The sequence below is a fragment of the Meles meles genome, chromosome 2 (genome assembly GCF_922984935.1).
Source record: "Meles meles chromosome 2, mMelMel3.1 paternal haplotype, whole genome shotgun sequence".
Classification (NCBI taxonomy): Eukaryota; Metazoa; Chordata; class Mammalia; order Carnivora; family Mustelidae; genus Meles; species Meles meles.
The window spans coordinates 22991529-23011526 of NC_060067.1; the positions used below are offsets into that span (position 1 = coordinate 22991529).

General features: G+C 44.0%; 1 pseudogene; it reads left to right on the forward strand.

The window, feature by feature from the left end:
• The first annotated feature begins 7220 nt into the window (after positions 1-7220).
• On the forward strand, positions 7221-19243 carry LOC123936803 (annotated as a pseudogene).
• The last annotated feature ends 755 nt before the right edge of the window (positions 19244-19998 follow it).

Genomic DNA, 19998 nt, shown 5'->3' on the forward strand with positions numbered 1-19998 from the left:
ATGCAGTTGTCTGAAGGCCTCAGACATCGGACCTGCAGAGTCTTGCAATCAAAGCATGTGTCTACCAAAGTCTGTCATAAAAACGGAAAGCTATTTTCCTAAAGGAGTATTAGGCCATTATCCTGTAGCTACAAGGCACAGGGACTAGACTCTTTACAAGCATCATCTCTTTTATACCGGCAACAACCCTGTGATTTAGTGCTGTTGTCATCCCCATCATTTGAAGTACAGAATGGTTAAGCAACTTTGTCAAGGACACACAGTATTTAGCAGGAATAAGACTAGAATCTAGGGCTGTCTTCAAAGCACATGCTTTCAAGGACTAAGCACTATGACATATTGTGTCTCTCACTCTCGAGGGTGCATGAGTTTACCACATAACCTAGTGAGATGAAAGCCTAGAGGAATGAGAGAGAAGAGAGTAGAAAAGAATGAGCCAGAACCTGCAAGGCACTGAGGAGGAAGAGCCTAAGGCTGGGCTCTAAGGCTTGGACTGGGAGCTTTGGAACAAAATACTGGCAGTAGGTCCAGGAGTTAGGACCAGAAAAGCAAAGGACCCTAAGACATTTAAGAAAATGCCAAGATGAAAGATATAAGAGCACTTCCTATAGCCCAGCTTAGAAGAGGGATGGCCCAGCTCCCTAGTCTCTGTTATTTTTCCCAAGCTGCTTCAACGGGGAGACACACCAGAGGCCAATGCACAAGGCCCTCCCTACCTCACCTGGTCACGTCTTCTGAATGCTCACCATAGCACTGTCTTAGCAAAACCCAGGTCAGCCTGGACCCTGCCAACAGAAACCAAGACCCTGATGTCATCTAACCAACTGTGGGTTAATGACATTGGCCCTAGAGAGGAGGGCAAGCTCATGTGACAGCACAGGTCCCAACAGACACTGGTCTTTAGCCAAGTTACTGATCAGATATCGGTATGGTTTATTGAGACCATTCCACCACAGACTTATCTTAGTGATGAAAGCCAATCCCTTTGGCTTAGTCTCAGCACCTGAATTCAGCAATGCTTTGTTGAGCAAACACTTTATAATGATACAGAACAAGAAGAGAGAAAATGATTCATTCATTCAATAAATATTTATCAAAACAGGGGCACCTGGGATGGCTCAGTGGGTTAAACCTCTGCCTTCGGCTCAGGTCATGATCTCAGGGTCGTGGGATCGAGCCCCGCATCTGGCTCTCTGCTCAGTGGGGAGCCTGCTTCCTCCTCTCTCTCTTTCTGCCTGCCTCTCCACCTACTTGAGATCTCTGTCTTTCAAATAAATAAATAATATGTTAAAAAAATATTTTTCAAACATCTTTTATAAACCAGGCACTGCCCTTGATACCGGGGATAAAGCAGAGACTAGGGTCAATGTGCCCTCTGCATGTGAAGCTTTCAGTTGTGGAGGAGACAGAAAGCAAATGAGTAAAAGGGGGGAATAATATGTTTTGAAAGAAAATTATCACAGCATTATTTCTCCAGGAGTGGTGCTCAAACCAGCAACATCAGCATCACCCAAGAACTTATTAAAGCACAGGTCCTCGTGCCTCTCCCCAGACCTGCTGAATTAAAAGCTCTGGGCAAGGACCCTAGCAATCCCTGTTTTAACAAGCCTATGAGGGGATTATGATCTGTGCTAAATTTCCACAAGACAGAAAGTAAGGGTGGGGAGGGAAGCGTCTTTAGATAAGATGATAAGGGTAGACCTTTGTGGTATTCAGACTGAGACCTGAGCAATGAAAAAGAAACAGGCCATGCAAAAGCCAAGAAAAAAAAAATTCCAGGCACAGAGAACAGCAAATGCAAAGTCCCTGTGGCAGGGAAGAATTTGTTATGGTCAAGTAACAGAAAGGAGAAGTGTACAACCAGAGCATAATTATTAAAGAGGAAGCTGATGGGAACAGAGGCTAGCTCCAGTAAGGAATTATAGAATTCAGTAAAAAGCATAAATTCTTTTTCAACATTTCCTTAGCAATTCAGGGTCTCTTTTGATTCCATACAAATTTTAGGATTGTTTGCTCCGCTCTTTGAAAAATGCCAGTGGAATTTTGATCTGAATGCCATCAAAAGTATAGATTGCTCTAGGCCGTAGAGACATTTAACAATGTTTATTCTTCTGATCCATGAGCATGGAATGGTCTTCCATCTTTTTGTGTCTTCTTCAATTTCTTTCATGAGTGTTCTGTAGTTCCTTGAGTACAGATCCTTTACCTCTTTGGTTAGGTTTATTCCCAGGTATCTTATGGTTGGTGCTATAGTAAATGGAATCGATTCTCTAATTTCCCTTTCTTTCTTTCTTTCTTTCTTTCTTTCTTTCTTTCTTTCATTGTTAGTGTGTAAGAAAGCAACTGATTTCTGTACATTGATTTTGCATCCTGCCACGTTACTGAATTGCTGTATGAGTTCTAGTAGTTTGGAGGTGGAGTCTTTTGGGTTTTCCATATAAAGTATCATGTCATCTGCAAAGAGAGAGAGTTTGACTTCTTCACTGCCAATTTGGATACCTTTTATTTCTCTTTGTTGTCTGATTGCTGTTGCTAGGACTTCTAATACTATGTTGAACAAGAGTGGTGAGAGTGGGCATCCTTGTCGTGTTCCTGATCTCAGAGGGAAGGCTGTCAGCTTTTCCCCATTGAGGATGATATTCACTGTGGGTTTTTCATAGATAGATTTTATGAAGTTGAGGAAGTTCCCTCTCTCCCTATACTTTGAAACATTTTAATCAGGAACGGATGCTGGGAGGGGCGGGAGTGGGAGGTTGGGTGAGCCTGGAGGTGGGTATTATGGAGGGCACGTATTGCATGGAGCACTGGGTGTGGTGCATAAACAATGAATTCTGGAACACTGAAAAGAAATTTTAAAAATAAATCAAAATTTTTAAAAGCTAAAATAAAATATCAGACCAAAAAAAAGCATAAATTCAAAACTGACATAAATGCTCTAATGAAAGAATCATGTTCCTATGTTGTAAAGCATGAATCTAACCCAGATTGAGGGTCAGAGAGGGATTCCCAGAGATAATAATTTTTGAGATAATCAATGACAAATACAAGATTACTAAGGAAACATCATGTGCAAAGGCCCGGAGACAGGAAAGATCATGACATGTCAGGAGAAATTGTAAAAGACTTTAAATAGGCAAAAGTGAGTACTGGATATTCTAATGCACCCTTCCTAGTTATCAGTGCCTTCATTAACTGGGACCTATTTATAGCTATTGCAAATTATAGAAAACTGAGTAATACCCATGACTCTTGTCCAGAGAAATACAAATTAACTTTGCCCAATATGCAATTGATTATTGCCCTATGAATATGACTAGCTATGCCTCTATTAACTAATTCATTTCAGCATTTCCTGATTGTATACATGTGTGTGTCTGTGTGGATGCTTAATTCTCTTATGAACCAATTGTGACCGCTTACTGGTTCTCTCATTAATCAATGATTTTAAAAGAATCTTTGACAGGGGCATCTGGGTGGCTCCGTCGGTTAAGTGTCCAACTCTTTTTTTTTTTAATTTATTTATTTTAAAGATTTTATTTATTTATTTGACAGACAGAGATTACAAGTAGACAGAGAGGCAGGCAGAGAGAGAGGAAGGGAAGCAGGCTCCCCACTGAGCAGAGAGCCTGATGTGGGGCTCGATTTCAGGACCCTGGGATCATGACCCAAGCCAAAGGCAGAGGCTTTAACCCACTGAGCCACCCAGGCGCCCCAGACTTATTTATTTATTTTAAAGAGAGAGTGCAGGGAGGAGGGGCAGAGACAGACAGTCTTAACCAGATTCCTTGTGGAGCAGCACTGAGCACAGCGCAGAGCACAGAGACTGATGAGAGGCTCCACCTGAGGACCCTGAGATCACTACCTGGGCCAAAACCAAAAGTCAGACACTTAACCGACCGGGCCACCCAGGTGCTCCAAGCATCCAGCTCTTGATTTCAGCTCAGATCATGATCTCAGGTTGTGAGATCACATCCTGAGTCAGGCTCCGTGCTGGGTGTAGAGACTGCTTAAGATTCTCTCTCTCTCTCTCCTCTCCCTCTGCCCCTCACACTGCCCCCAAAATAAAAACCCTTGACACCAGTTTATTTTATATTTGTATAAGACTGATTTTATCTCTTTTAAAGATTTTATTTATTTATTTGACAGAGATCACAAACAGGCAGAGAGGCAGGCAGAGAAAGAGGGGGAAGCAGGCTCCCTGCTCAGCAGAAAGTCTCTATCACAGGATCTTGGGATCATGACCTGAGCCAAAGGCAGAGGCTTTAACCCACTGAGCCACCCAGGCGCCCCTGATTTTATCTCTTTTAGAAACTCTCTTTTAACAATAGGCTAGTGTGGTAGTGGGTTGCCAAATGACGTGCAGGACCCCCAGTTAAGTCTGCATTCAGATAAACTAGAATTTTCTTGCATAAATATGTCCCAAATATCACATGGGACATATACATGCTAAAAAAAGAAAAAGGCATTCATTGTCTATTGGAGATGCACACTTAGCTGGGCGCCTTGTGCTTTTATGTGCTAAACCTGAACACTCAGTAGTAGGGTCCCTGCTGACAGTGCTCCCCTAGCAGCCCCATTTGCTCCCAGGGTTGGGAACAGAAACCCGTTTCATTCAGTCTGACTGCTCAGAGGCCGCATCAATGCATCTTAGAACATTAGGATTTGATCTTAGAACAGTAGGATTTGATCTTGTTTCAGATCTCACACACCCTCACCCCACCCAAAATTGCCTGTCTCTTCCCCAGTGAGGATTCACTGCTTTAGTCTGAAGCTCTTACATATTCAAGTTACCTATTAAGATGCAAATATCCCCCCCATGAGGCTCTCCTAACATAGGCTAACATTTTAACAGGAATCAGCTGACAGGACATGATACACAAACCAAGCCCTTGATGGGAAACGGATCAGCAGCTCCAGAAAGGGTGGAGGGGACAGGCAGGAAGGAGACCCCAAGAGAGGAGGAAGATCTGCGGTGGACCTGGGGTCATGCTTTAGGCCTCAGATCAACCTTGCAGGCAGAGTCTCTAATATAAGATCTGGGAAAGGATCATTTCAAATTTGAGGCTAAATGCTCTTGTTATTTTCCCCTGCTTTTCCCAAAATGTGCTATAAGACACCTCCAAAAGGCCTATCTTCATGGTAATATATTTTTGACTCAGTGGGCATCTCCACAGGCTGGCGATAGGAAACACCCGTGAAATGGATAACCCCACACAGACGCATAAAAGGCAGTTCCAATCACCAGCAGGACTTCAGTCACATTCTCCTGAGCCCCGTTAGGTCTCAGAGGAATTATGATCACTTTCTGCATGCGGAGGACAATGAATGGCCCAGCTCTTCCCGGACTGGAGGAGTGGGAGCCTGGCAGACAGATTTTCTCCGGACTGAATAAATGCCGGGTGGTCTGGGGGGAGGATCACTCTCCCCAAGTAGCATCCATCCCTTTTGAAGCAATGGCTGCACACACCAACTTCAGTTCCCAACTTCTGTAATATTTCTCTGTTACAAATCGGGCAGCACGGCATGTGGTCAAGGAGCCATTACAAGCCCTCTCAAACGAGATTTTTTTTCCCAGGGACTTAATTTCTTACAATGTGGGAGCAATTGTTCTCTTAGAAAGTAGGACAGGCTCTCTTTCAGCCTGCCAGACAAAAACAAAACTGAACCAAACATAAAAGCAAAGTCTCTGAGAGGATAATGCACGAGCAGGCTTCCTTCTGAGCACCTGGAGGCCCCATCCTCCCCAGCTGAAGCGGCTGGATCACGCTAATGAGAACAGATGGCACCTGTCGGGAGATGGGCTCCACATTCCATGCTTCCCATGTCCTCCTCCCGAAACCCGATTTTAGCAGATTTGGAGCCGGTTGCTGAAGCGGTAGCCTAGTTGTGTGCCAGGAAAGTAGGATGTTAATATGCACCAATGCATTTGCTGCTGACTTTTGGAGAGCTCAAGGCACTTCATAACCGAAGGGGTGAAGACTTCAGGAGGCCCAGCTTCAAGGATGGAGGAAAAAGTGCCACGAACAGCCACAGGAGGTGACTCATCTCGTCACTGGCAGAGGAGAAATTACACCCCCGACGCCCCACTCTATGATTCCAGCGGCCTAATGCCACCACGTGACTAGAGCAGGACCCGTCCAGGTGCAGGCAGGGTATGGAGTGTGGGAGGGCAAAGATTCCACAGCAGGGTTAGGAAGCTCGTTTTAGGTAGAAGAGGCTAGGCTGAACCTGAACCTGGTACCTCTGGTTGACCCCACCCCCACCCCCGCAAGTGGGGAAGTCACCATTTCTTCACCTCCTCAGGTTTCCGGAGGCAGGTCAGGGGTGACCTTAGAAGCACCCCCACAGGGGTACCCACGGAATGAAGGCAGACAGAGAGTGAGGTTTCCAGAGCAGCAAACTCCTGCATTTTAAACTCTACTTTTCACAAAAGGTGTTTCATTGTCGTCATAATTGCCAAATTTAAATTACTTCTATTTTCAGGTCTCAGGAAGCCATAAAGAGAGAGAGGAGAGATTTTCGCGGTGAGAAATGAGAAATGATGAGGGGAAGAGGGCAGCCTGTGGAGCAGAGACTTAGAGAGGAAAAATGTTTCTGGAGTCAGCTGCTGCGGAGGCATCTGGAAAGCAAGGAGAAGCGGCAGCGGGTGAGTGGACAGGGGAAGGGGCAAAGGAGAGAGTCTGGACATCGAGCTCTGAGTCAGGTCAGAGGTAAGGCCCAAACGAAGTTGTAGGAAGGAATTTTTCAATCAGGATCACTGCAAATGAATATGAAAATGAGTGTAGAAACGGAAATCAGGTCGCTTTGTGTGCTGGTGAGCAGTGGTCGCCAGGGATGGGGACGAACCCTCAGAGTTCTAGATTTCTTCTGTGTCTTTAAAAAAATACTAAAGCAAAAAACAGGAGTCATTGGAGAAATGACGATGATTATCAACCATTGGACCCTCGCTATGCCCCAGAGTACAGGTGATACTGTGATTTATAATAAGAAATACCTATTTGGTCTTGCTTCTAAAACCCTAGGAATGTCTTAAGTGATAAGAGTGATCGAGGTTTCTTTTGTTATATTAATGTGGTGGCTTCTGGAACACCCCTAGGCCACCTAAGGATGGGGCCCAATTGGCAGAAAAACCAACCTGGTGAGGAGAAGGTTGGAATCTTTAGTCCAACTGCCCTGACCTCAGGGTAGAAGAAAGGTAATGGAGCTTGGCTCAATCCCCAATGGCCAGTGAGTTCGTCAGCCGTGCCTGTGCAATGAAGCCTCCAGAAAACCCCGAAAGGATAGGGTTTGGAGAGCCTGCAGGCTGGTGAGCCTGTGGAGATTGAGGAAGAGGAAAGCTCCACACCTCTTCCCCATACCTTGCCCTGGATATCTCTTCCATCCGGCAGTTCCTTTTATAATAAAATGGTCATCTAGGAAGTAAAATGTTTCTCTGAGTTCTGTGAGCCACTCTACCAAATTAATCAAATGCAAAGAGGGGATCATGGGAATCTCTGACTTATAGCCAGGCAGCCAGAAGTACAGGTGACAACAGGCACATGCATCTGTCATCTGACCACCCCCCCACACCCGGGGCGCAGAGGGCGGGGAGCCTGTCTTACAGGACTGACCCCTTAACCTGTGGAATCTGATGCTACCTGCAGGTAGATAGTGTCACGATTAAGCTGAGTTCTTGGACACCCTCTCCAACAGGGAGAGGTTCCCGCTCCTTTCCCCCACTACACACACACACACACACACACACACACACACAGAATTGGGTGCAGGGACCTAAAACAGGACACCTGTTGTCAACAAAGGCTGAAATCCCTTCCCCTTCGATTGTTCTATCAGCTAAATGTGTGCGTGTGCCTTTCTCATTTTTAAAGGCTTCGTGCAGGACTGGACTCCACTTTTCGTTTCTAAATAGATGATCCCACTAATATTCAGAAACAAAAAGTGATTACCTATTGGTAACTAGGACTGATAATGATGAAGTTTTAGAATATAAGTGAGGTCCAGAGCCAACAACCAAGAAAGAATTCTTAAAACGTCTCTGATGCAAAAAGGTGATTTTGTTAAAGCAAGGGGACAGGACCTATGGGCAGAAAGAGCTCCCGCCCTGGGGTCTTGAGGAGTGGCTGATTATATACTCAGGAGTTGGGGAGCCCTGAGTTGGGGAGTCCAGAAGGACTGTCATATGCGAATGGAGACTCTCAGGATACTGGAGGCCTGGTTATTGTCAAGCCAAGCTGTTTTGTTTTTTTGTTTTTTGTTTTTTCTCTCTAATGAGGTTCCAACATGAAGACAGTTGGGAGTTGTCTGGTGGACTGTCAAACTCCTCCTATCAGACATCCTTGTCAGTAAGCTTTAGGTTTAGAAGAAATTCAACTTCATTTACATTTCCTTCCGCCTCAGCCTCCCTCAATTTTATGGCAGGGAGGGAGATGTTAGGGCCTCAGGAACTGAGTTACGGGTCTCTGGAAGTTAGGCTATTGACAGGAAAGCCCTTGCTTGTAAATCACTAGGACATTTGCAAACTGAGGCACACTCCTGTCCTGCAGGACTGTGATCTCTATTAGTTAACCATTTGTTCTCCCTGTAGGCGGTCCAGAATGCCTGAGGAATGGCACACATGTCACAAGGTGGGGGGTGGGGGGGAGTGGTGCCAAGTCTGCTTTGTCCTCCACTAGCCTTTTACTCCCTCGTCAATAACTCTCTCTGAGTACTTACTACAGGTATAACATTATAGAATGTAATTTTTACAAAAATCCTCTGGGTGTGCGTTATTCTCCCAGATCGCAAAGGAAGGAAGTGAGCCTCTGGGTGTTAAATAAATTGCCCAAGTTTACCAGTATGGATTAAATGTTTGTGTCCCCCCCAAAATTCATGTGTAGAAGCCCCTAACCCCCAATGTAATGACAGTAGGAGGTGAGACCTTTAGAAGGGAATTCGGCGTGAGGGTGGAGCCCTCACGAATGGGACTGATACCCTCACAAGACTAGACAGGAGACAGCCACGTGAGGGCTCAGCAAGAAGGCAGCCTCCCACAAAACAAGAAGAAAGCTCTCATGAGGAATGGATGAGCCCAACACCTCGGAGCTCCCAGCCACTAGAACTATAAGAAACAAATGCCTATTGCTGAGGTCACCTAGTCTTTAATAACATTTCAAGCTGACTTACATAGTCACACACCTAGTAAGTACTGGAGCAAAGACTTGGTACAAAATCAGACTCTTTCTCCTACACCAGGCTCCATCTTTGCCTGACGCAGCTCAGCCGCACACGACAACCGCAGTCATATCCCTGTATTTGGGTGTCTCGTAGAGTTAACAAAGCCCTTTCACATCTAGCGGTTAATTCAGAAAGTGCTATAAAATTCAGGGCCTGGAATCTTTAGACCTCAGATCCTAGCTCCTAACCCAGTGCACAGACCCACCATTGCACGTTATTTCTAACAGAAACAAACCGGTGAAACAAACTTTAAACTAATAACACGTTGTGTTGTTGAGGATTCTCTTACCCCTGACTGAACATGCCATGTGGCATGAACTTTCTGGACAACAATTTAGTAATAAAACTCTTTGAAAAAATCACATTCTTTGATCAAGTAACTCTGCTTCTGGGACTGTCTTAAGAAAAGACAGGTATGTGGGGCACCTGGGTGGCTCAGTGGGTTAAATCCTCTGCCTTCAGCTCAGGTCATGGTCCCAGGGTCCTGGGATCGAGCCCCGCATCGGGCTCTCTGCTCAGTGGGGAGCCTGCTTCCCTTCCTCTCTCTCTGCCTGCTTCTCTGCCTACTTGTGATCTCTGTCTGTCAAATGAATAAATAAAATCTTTAAAAAAAAAAAAAAGAAAAAAGAAAAGACAGGCATGTGCAGCAAGATTAAGAAAAAGGATATTCCTCACAAGATAATAAGTACGAGTCAAAATTTGGAAATAGCCTGGGCGGCTCAGTGGGTTAAAGCCTCTGCCTTCAGCTCAGGTCATGATCTTAGGGTCCTGGGATCGAGCCCCGCATGGGGCTCTCTGCTCAGCAGGGAGCCTGCTTCCCCCTCTGTCTCTCTGCCTGTCTCTCTGCCTACTTGTGATCTCTGTCTGTCACGTAAATAAAGTCTTTAAAAAAAAATTTGGAAATAGCCTGGAAGTCTATTACTATCTAAAGTCTAACATCGTGAATTGACTGGATAGATTACAGACAGAATACCATACATCCACTACATATCAGGTCATCAAAGAATACATAAATGTATGTGGGTGTTCCTAATACACTTTAGATGAAAAAGCAAGTCAGAAAACAGTACATAAAGTATATGGTTCCCAGTTTTGTTGTTAAAATGTATCTATACATAAATATGACCAAACATATATTTTCCTTTATATTTCGCTAAATCATCTATACTGAACATGTATCTTTTCTAATCAGAAAGAAAGAAAATAGAATGTATTTTTTTATTTATTAACATTTGTACACTAAAGCCTCCCCACTAATCATTTCCGTGCCAAGAGGCCCCAAAGTCACTTTCACACCCACCCTTGGCCTCAGGTCCAGGTTGGAATTCAGGCCCATCTGCATTATTAACACTGTCCTTCCCATTGTTCCTGCCTTCACGTAAGAGACTTGCTCCTAGATCCCTCCAGCATTGTTCCTTCTATTTCTATACAGAGGTATAGAAATGGTAATTTTCTTTCTTAAAAACTGAATTTTCGGTTGAGAATTTGGAAGCTCAGCAAATACCAGGTCACAGCCCCTGTGATAACTAGCCTCACAGGTGATGTTTTCCCCAACCTGACTTGGAGAAAGCGAAGAGATCATCACTTCACTTCTAAATAGCCTCCAACCAAACAAACTAAAGAGTTCAGTCGAAAAGATTACTTAAGGTTTTGTGTTTCGGTTTTTTTTTTAATTGCGAGGCGCTTTTACACACACACATACCTGCCATGTCTTTTTTGTTGTTGTTGTTAAGATTTTATTTATTTGACAGACAGAGACAAACAGCGAGAGAGGGAACACAAGCAGGGGGAGAGGAAGAGGGAAAAGCAGGCTTCTCACCAAGCAGGGAGCCCGATGCGGGGCTCGATCCCAGGACCCTGGGATCATGATCTGAGCCGAAGGCACACACTTAATGACTGAGCCATGCAGGCACCCACTGCCATGTCTTTTGGGGGAAGGAGTGCAGGGAAAAATAACTAGGAGGCAATGTAATCAAGAGTTTCATTTCTCCTGTCTCATTCTGATCCCACCATCTTGTCCTCTCTGACCAGCCCAATCTAAAAATAAGATCTGGAGGCACCCAGGTGGCTCAGTTGCTTAAGTGTCTGACTGTCATTTTCACCTCAGGTCATGATCTCAGGGTCATGGGATCGAGCCCCCCGTCAGGCTGCTCATTCAGCAGGGAGTCTTCTTAAGATTCTCATATTCTCGGGGCACCTGGGTGGCTCAGTGGGTTAAACCGCTGCCTTCGGCTCAGGTCATGATCTCAGGGTCCTGGGATCGAGTCCCGCATCAGGCTCTCTGCTCAGCAGGGAGCCTGCTTCCCTCTCTCTCTGCCTGCCTCTCTGCCTACTTGTGATCTCTCTCTGTCAAATAAATAAATAAAATCTTTAAAAAAAAAAAAAGATTCTCATATTCTCTCTCTCTCTCTCTCTCTCTCATGTAAATAAATAACTCTTTAAAACAATAAAGATAAAAGAAGTTTCCAACCTGACATGTTGTCTACACCTTGGAAACTGCACACTTTACCGTTCCCTCAAACTGACCCATTGACTCCTATACACACATCCTTAGGGTCTCAGTTTGAACACCTGTGCTCCGACAAGCCTTCTCTGACCCTCCAAGACTGGGTCAAGCAGCCTGTGTCACTCCAGCTGCCCTTCATTAGAACTGCCTCTTTCACTCCTCAGCATCTCCACCTGGACTCTAAGCTTCTCTAAGGCAGGGACTGTCTCTTATCCACCTGTGTTTCTCTGGCAGTGACATGGTGTCCGCCACAAAGCAGACCCTCAATACATATTGGCTGAATGGATAAAGGTCTGATGCTCCCCACCCCCACCCAAAGTCCCCAGCAGATCTTGCTCCGCACAGAGCAGCCATGGAAAGAACTACCCAGAGTCTCCCACCGTGTCCACAAACGATGTATTTTAGTTACTCCGGGAGGTCTGGCTCTAGACACAAAAGCTTTGGAAACTGCTAGTCTTGCACAACTGAAGTGAATGATCCTATATCCACATCTGTCTGTGAGAATATTTAAAAAGGAATTCATCCCTTTAAAGCAAAGTTCATCCCATCTACTACTCCAGCAGTAGAGGACTAGCAGGGTAGTGGCCCCCGTTGGAGAGCGACTCTGACACGTTGAACTCACACCCTGTTGCCCTTGCTGGCTGCATTACCACTGAAGGCTGGTAGTTCGTTAGGCATGTTTAACAAGAACTGATTCAGTGGGTGTGAGTATGCAAATGTGCTACTTTAACGGCCATTCATATTAACTCTGTGTAAAAGGTCCCAGGTTATGTCTCCGTCTAGTCTGCTGTTTATTTAGTGTTCGGTGTTAGAATGAGCAATCAGCCCCTTCGCTTTGTGACAGATTGCTCTTCAAACGCCAGCGCCAGACCCATCAGCACGTGGCCCTTGAGTTCCTACAAAGCAGGGAAGATGCCTAGGGAGTAAGTCCTCAGCCCCATGGGAGTTTGTGAATTGTGAAACTGGAGGTCGGTGACAGCATAAACAAATCTGAAAACAGCTCTCATGATAAATCTGCTCTGCAGTGGAGAACCCACTTCTGCCAGAGCCGGTTGAGACCTTCCATGGGCCTCAGCGCCCTCCCACTGAGACGAGTGTGGAGGTAGGAAGAAATGCGGATTGAGCCCTTGCAACTGACTTGGAAATACGAAGTTTGGATACAAGTCATTCTTTGTAGGGTTTTGGGTGTTTTGTTTTTTTTTTAAATCCCAGGGTGTTTTTCTTTACCTCTGAGGAGACAAAAGAGTAAGATAAGATACTCTAAGAGTAGATAAGATACTTTTACCTTTATTTTTTTGGTTACAAAAGCAAAGCATGGACAAATTGATGGCTTGACCCATGTGGATGGTGTTACTTGATAAGTCAGTAACAGCACTTGGGATTCCGGAGCCTAGACCATGTCCTGACTACTCAGTGCCTGGCATATAACACGTAGGCATACAATGAATGTTATTGGATGAATGAATGAATGAAATCAACTAAACCAATGTCCCTCAAACCTGAGAAATAGAAGGACTTGTTTAGGAGAAATAATAGTCTTTTGACCCCAGAGGTTATCTACCAAACCTCAATTTAAGCTTCATGCTTATTCTTTGAAATATCTATCAGTAGCAAATTATCATTGCAAAATATAATTTCAGCCCTTACAGTTGATAAGAATACTTTGTTATTATTGAAAGAAAAACACAATTTTTTTTAAGTTCTCATGGAATTCATAGACCTCAGTTAATACTAGCCACTCTCACTTGGAGAGAAACTGTACTAGATTATATGCCCTTGAAGGAGGGCAAGTCTGAATGTTGTCCTTTCTGATACCCTCAGCACCTTCACCTGGTAGGTTTTCTCCCACTATCTGAGAGTGATGGAGGTGACCAGCCTCCATCCTAAATAGTAAAGGACAGCTCCCACTGCTAGGCAGGGAGTACCAAGCACACCAGGAGAGATTTGGAACACACTGCAGCTAAGCAGAGCTCAAGTCCAGCTGGGTGTTCAGAGATGGTGTCACAGGAAATGTGGACTGTGACCTGGCCTGGAAACATTAGAAGGACTTGATGACACAGAGAAGGAGGAGAAGAGCTTTAGCCATGAAGAAAGGGGAGTCCTTTCCTTTCCCGCTGATGTGCTATCTTCTGTTTAACTGGATTTGCCAAAAATGCCCTTTAAAAAGGCCGTAAGGACATCAGAAGTCCTGCCCAAACCTCAAAGGACTGCACAGGTTTTGAGTAATGCCCAATCAGACTGGACATAATAGAAAGATCATTAAAAATTTAGGGGCACCTGGATGGCACAGCCAGTTAAGACTCTGACTCTTGATTTTGGCTCAGGTCATGATCCCAGGGTTCTAAGATCGAACCCCATGACAGCTCCATGCCCAGTGGGGAGTTTGCTTGCGATTCTCCCTCTCCCCACTGTCCTCACTATTGCTCTCTAGCTCTCTCGCTCTCTCCGTCCTTCAAATAAGTAAATCTTTTTTTTTTAAAGATTTTTTATTTATTTATTTGACAGAGAGAGAGATCACAAGTAGGCAGAGAGGCAGGCAGAGAGAGAGAAGGAAGCAGGCTCCCTGAGGAGCAGAGAGCCCGATGCGGGGCTCGATCCCAGGACCCTGAGATCATGACCTGAGCCGAAGGCAGCGGCTTAATCCACTGAGCCACCCAGGCGCCCCCAAATAAGTAAATCTTTAAAAAAAAATCTAAAGAGGGAGTACCTGGGTGGCTCAGTCAGTTAAGCATCTGCCTTCTGCTCAAGTCAGTATTCCAGGGACCTAGAATTGAGCCCCACTTCCGGCTCCCTGCTCAGCAAGGAGCCTGCTTCTTCCTCTCCCACCGCTGCTCTTCCTGCTTGTATATTCTCCCTTATGCTCTGTCTCTCTGTGACAAATAAATAAATAAAATCTTTTTAAAACATTTCAAGAAACTGCTACTCCTCAGTGAAAAAAATCGTCCAAGAGAGCTGGAAGAAAATTATTCTTTTCTGCCACTTTGTCTTCATTCTACCCACTTCTGAGTATTAAGATGACTTTGGGCCACCCAGATCCTGTTCTCCAAATCTGAAGTCTGTCTTCTAGGCTCTGAAACTTGCCTGTCTATGTTTTCCCATGTGTCTTAATGCACAGCCCCACACACCTGCCCAGGGGGTCCGTGAAGTCAACGATTATGTCTTTTTGGTGTGTATTTCCATATCCTACTGCCACATCATACCCAGGCATTCCATAAATGTTTGCTAAAAGAATACTCTTTGGCCACGTACATGCCCAGAGTTATCCTATTACCCTGTCTCTTCTCCCACATTAAAATGTACTCCTGGGGGCGCCTGGGTGGCTCAGTGGGTTAAGCCTCTGCCTTCAGCTCAGGTCATGATCTCAAGGTCCTGGGATCGAGTCCCACATCGGGCTCTCTGCTCAGCAGAGAGCCTGCTTCCCTTCCTCTCTCTCTGCCTGCCTCTCTTGTGATTTCTCTCTGTCAAATAAATAAATAAAATCTTTTAAAAAAATAAATAAATAAAATAAAATAAAATGTACTCCTGGCAAAGGAGCTGATCACTCCAGCCACCTTAAGATCTAACTAACACCACTTGGTATGTTGCCCTGCCCTGTGGCATTTTAAATCCCATGTAAATCAAATTTTTTCCCAAACAGATTTGGACATAGTAAATCAGAGTGCTCTTTGTTTCTAAGCAAATAGGTATATCTTCTTAAGGCTGACTTTGAAGCCAGCTCTTATCAAACAGATGAAGTAAAATTTTGGCATACTTACAGAGAGATGGTAAAGTTGGTCCTGTGACAACAGATTTGAGCTGCGAAGAGCTGCCTTAAAAAAAAAAAAAAATCTACAGTCGAGCCTAGCAACACTTATTAAGATGAGATTTAACCAAAGACTATAAAATCTTAAATGGTAGATAATAAGGTCAAGCCAAGTTACTATTTTCAGCTCAGAACAGATGACAAGACAGGAGGACATAAATGGAAATTAAAAGAAAAGGGATTCAGAACAGATCAGAAGGTCACCAAAAATAATCAATGGCTGAAATGACTTTCTGGACTCATTCACTTGTACAGAAAATATTGGGTCATTGAAAAAGTAATGAGATGATATTCTTGGGAAATGGAATAGTTAAAATGAATGAGTCCAGATAGGCCCAGAGACTTTAATCATTCTGAAAAGAAACACTTGCTGGGACACTCTCTCCTAAACCAAGTAGAAATTTCATCGTAGGGAGACAACTAGGTATACGGTAAGAAGACTTCACTTTCACATTTCATGAGTATTTGCAATTCCTTCAAAGTTATAATGGTATTTAATATCAAGGGGCCTTTTAAGAGTGGTGTCTCCTACAGAATTGTAACAAGAAAAAAATGAGCAAGACAACCACTAAAGACATGGAGCCTTGGAGTTCATTCTCAGCCAGGCTCCCATCCAAAGTGGAAAATCTCTGTGTACGCACACATCACACAGCTGCCAATGCATAATTCCAGGGCCAGGACAATGCCGAGGCAGCCTTCTCTGCTACTGGGTAACGCTAATTGTTAGACAGCCAAAAGTGTTTCTTGCAGGGTCTAGCCTTCCTAGACTTTACCCATTGGGCAGCTCCATTGGATCTCTATACCATCTGTGGCCACTTCTGCTTCTAAATGGTAACTAGCAAATATTTAAAGGGAGCGCAAGCTAAGCTTTCTTTTTCCAAGCTAAATATCCCCATTTCTTTCGTAGGACATGTGTTCCAGACTCTATGCCCTCCTGACTGCCTTCTGTGGAAATGTTCAGTCATGCACACTCACATGAACACATACACACACACACATACACACACACACACACACACAACTTAGAATCTTAGAGTGGAATGCTCCAAATGGAACATGTGTCCCCAGATGCAACTATCTTCTTTAATCTAATAATGCCTACTCCATTATCATAGCCAATTAATAGTAGTAGTAGCTACTATTCATTGCAGCCTACCGTATACCAGACACAGGACTAGCCACTTTGCATATGTTATTTCTAATCATAACCACAGCTGATTTTAATATTCCCATTTTACAGATGAAAAAATTAAAACTCAGAAAGCAAACAACTTGCTCAAGTTCATAGATCTAGGAAATAGCTAAGCAAGGATTCAAATTCAGCCCTGTTTGACTTCAAAGCTGTCATTCTTCCCAAAATGCTATACAACCTAATATTTTCTTAATGACTACCTCCCAGCTCTTCATTAAAACTTGTGATCAGGAGGCCCTGGGTAGTTCAGTCAGTTAAGTATCCAGCTCTTGGTCTGGGCTCAGGTCATGATCTCAGGGTTGTAAGTCAGGCTCTGCCCTGGGCATAGAGCCTGCTTAAGATTCTCTCTCTCCCTCTCCCCCACCTCTCCCTGCTTACACACACTTGCACTCACTCTCTCACTCAAAACAAAACAAAACAAAACCTTGTGATCAGGCCTCAGGAGCTAGTCAAGGCCATGGCCAAGGACCAGGTGCTGCTGGTAGGTGTGGGTGGCATCAGCTGTGAGCTCCTCAAAAGCCACATGCTCACTGGCTTCTCCCACTTTGACCTGAATGATCTGGCTACTATCCATATCAGCAACCTCAACAGGCAGTTTCTGTTTCAAAAGAAGCCTGTTGGAAGATCAAAGGCCCAGGTTACCAAAGAAAGTGTACTACAGTTTTACCTGACAGCATCATGAACCCTGACTATAATGTGGACTTTTTTCAACAATTTATATTGTTGAATGTTGATTATGAATGCTTTAGACAACAGAGCTGCTCTCAACCATGTTAATAGGATGGTTCTGGCAGCTGATGTTCCTCTTGAGAGTAGGTTCCTTGGGTAAGTAATGACCATCAAAAAGGATGTAACTGAGTGTTTGAATATCATTCCAAACCTACCACAAGAAATTTCCCTGGCTGTACAGTTCACAGTACAGCTTCAGAACATAATTTGTTGCATTGTTTGGGTGAAGTGTTTGTTCAACCAGCTGTTTGAGAAGGTGCTGATCAAGAAGAGCCTCCTGGGGGCACCTGGGGGCAGCCTCTGCCTTTGGCTCAGGTCGTGATCTCAGGAAGGTGCTGGTCAAGAAGAGACTCCTGGGGGCATCTGGGGGCAGCCTCTGCCTTCGGCTCAGGTCGTGATCTCACGGTCCTGGGATCAAGCCCTGCATCAGGCTCTCTGCTCAGCAGGGAACCTGCCTACCCCCCTCTCTGCCTGCCTCTCTGCCTGCTTGTGATTTCTCTCTCTGTCAAATAAGTAAATAAAACCTTTAAAAAAAAAAAAGAAAAGAAAAGAAAGAAGTGTCCCCTGACAGAGCCGTCCTGAAGCTTCCTGGGAACCAGTGTAGGTTAAAGTCAGAGCCAGAGCATCTAATGAAGATGGTGACATTAAATGTATTTTCACTAAGGAATGGACTGATCTGATTAAACTTTTTAGCACACTTCTTAAAAATGATACCTGGTATCTGTCGACAGTGGACAAAGTATGGTGGAAAAGGAACCTTCACTGGACAGGGCTGAAGTACAAAGTCAAGGAGAAGAAACCAATGCATCAGACCAAGAAAATGAACCCTAGTTAGGTCTGAAAGACCAGCAGGTTCTAGATGTAAAGAACTATGCATATCTTTTTTCAAAGAGCACTGAGACTTCAAAGTTCACTTGGAAGAAAAAGGGATGGAGCACAGCTCATATAGGACAAGGATGACCCATCTGCTATGCTTTTTGTCACCTCTGTGCAAACCTCAGGATGCATATCTTCAGTATGAAGAGCAGATTTGATATAAAATGAATGTCAGGGGACATTATTCCTGCCATTGCTACAACTAATGCAGTGATTGCTGGGTTAATAGCATTAGAGGGATTAAAGATTTTATCAGGAAAAATAGACCAGTGTAGAACAATTTGAACAAACAACCAAATCCAAGAAAGAAGTTTCTTGTGCCTTTTGCACCAGACCCTCCTAACCCTAATGGCCACATTATGCACCAGCAAGTCAGAGGTGACTACTCTCACATTACAGGAAAAGATAGTGAAAGAAAATTTTGCTATGGTAGCACCAGATGTCCAAATTGAAGGTGGGAGAGGAACAATCCTAATGTCTTCAGAAGAGGGAGAGACGGAAGCTAATAATCACAAAAAGCTGTCAGAATTTGGAATTGGAAATGGGAGCCCACTTCAAGCAGATGACTTCCTTCAGGACTACGCTTCATTGATCAACATCCTTCAGAGTGAAGACCCAGGGAAGGATGTTGAATTTGAAGTTGTTGGTGATGCCCCAGAAAACGTGAGGCACAAACAAGCTGAAGATGCTGCCAAAAGCATATGGCAGCCACAATGGAGTTCAGCCTTCCACATCCACTGCACGAGAGCAAGATGATGTGCTCATGCGCTCATCTTCTCGGATGAAGAAGGTCCTTCAGATAATGCTGACATCAGTGGAGAAGAGAGAAGTCATGAAGGAAATTAGATGAGAAAGAGAATATCATGCAGAGAGGTCATGTATGGAATAGACAGAAGAGTCTGATGATGTTACAGCTTCAGATTGAACAGAAATGCCTCTGAACAGAACCTTCTCACTACAGTGCATCATCTGGGCAGAACCAAGTTATTTGTCATGTCCTTTGTTCCAAAGGGAAGAAATTGACACCAGGGACTTGAAGATGAGTCTGCTCCCTTTGAAGAAGCATTCATTTTGCTACAACAATTAGAATCATGATACACTGTATTGAAAGAAGGAATATAGGTTTAAAACCCTTTGAACAAAGCGTGTGCATAACCAGTCATGAGATGAAACAACCCAATACATGTTGCCTTTTTAATGTCAATACTCTTAGGTATCACTTAACAGTTTTAAAATATTGTCGTTTAGTAAAGGTGACACCCAGTTATAAATAGTAGGCCTCTATTTTTGGTTAGAAGAGTTCTTTTCAGCCTAGATTTAATCATTTTCATAGTCTTAACTGACTAAAACAGATTCAAAGAATTATCAAGTGCTATGCACTGAAACTTATTTTTAAATGGTAACTGGCACAATGTATATTCATGTAAAACAATGTTAATTTACTCAAGTTTTCAGCTTGTACTGCCTGGTGTGTCTGTGTAGGAAGCCATTTTTTGTTATGGTTTTATTGTTATGGTTTAGGGTTATTTATATTTGATGTTTCATAAAACTCAATTATGACTATAATGTACTTATGAAACAAATAAATGGCATCTGTGTACTCGTTAAAAGAAAGAAACTTCTGATCAACCCCACACATCTGCACTTTCATATATGTTAAAGATTTGCACCCAGCAGGGA